Source organism: Alligator sinensis, unplaced genomic scaffold (genome assembly GCF_000455745.1).
Source record: "Alligator sinensis unplaced genomic scaffold, ASM45574v1 scaffold172_1, whole genome shotgun sequence".
NCBI classification, from domain to species: Eukaryota; Metazoa; Chordata; order Crocodylia; family Alligatoridae; genus Alligator; species Alligator sinensis.
The window spans coordinates 1002691-1003684 of NW_005842168.1; positions in this window are offsets into that span (position 1 = coordinate 1002691).

A 994-nucleotide genomic window follows, 5' to 3' on the forward strand; every position below is an offset into this window, starting at 1 on the left:
TACGGGCTGCTCTAAAACTGCATGGAGTAGCTATAGCCAGACTAGCAAGATCAGAAGGGAAAAATTCGGACCGTCCTGTTGCATACTAACTCGGATACATAGCATGTGTCAATCAGCAGTGCCATGCTTCCTCATGCATTAGTTTTGTATCTTGAAAATAATATTCCAAATCAATTAAGCTTATATTGAAAACATAAGGGACCTGATTAACAGCATCCTAAGGAATGGCTATATTTTCTATAAGTCTTAAAAGAATCCCTTCTTCACAGCCACCTGTTTATTGAATGGCATTGTTCTGATTTGTGTATCACTAAGCAACAGGAAAAATAAAGGAAGCATTTTGGAAGGATGGTAAGTTCATTATGGAGACTTGCAAATCTTACACTTTGATAACGGACAGCAGTATTATGGCCCTTGTTTCAGGAAGCCTTGTGAAAATCTCCAATTTTTACTGAAGCAAAAGCAGAGTCACGTTATCGGCATAGCCCAGCGGTTCTCAACTGGGGTTCTGCAAGAGCCCGCCAAGGGCGCCACAACCCTGGCACCACCACCACCACCACCATGTGCGGGCCGGGGCCCTTTTTTCGCGCCGCGGGCTGTGGCCAGCAGCCCGGACACGCTGGGTCGGAGAAAGCAGGCAACACGCTAGAATTAGGCACAGACGCTTAGTGGTTGATTCAAGATTGTTTACTTACACCGTAGATGGTCGCGGTGTAGGCTGGAAAGTTTCCCAGGTAAAGCTCCGCTTAAATCCCTGTTTGAGGACTCGGACAAAACGCTCACTCTCACGGAGTTGTCGAGGCTCCGTGGATCCTTGTTTGCGCGCAGGGAAGAGGGATACGTCGAGGATTGCGCTCGGCGATGGGGAGAGGCGAGAGGCTGATCAGACCCCTGTTGCCTTCTTGATATTCACGCTGGGTTCAATAGGCTCCGCAGCGCTTAGAGATCTTCATGAGACGTGAAGTCTCCTCCTCCTGATGTTTGTGGAGTCCTC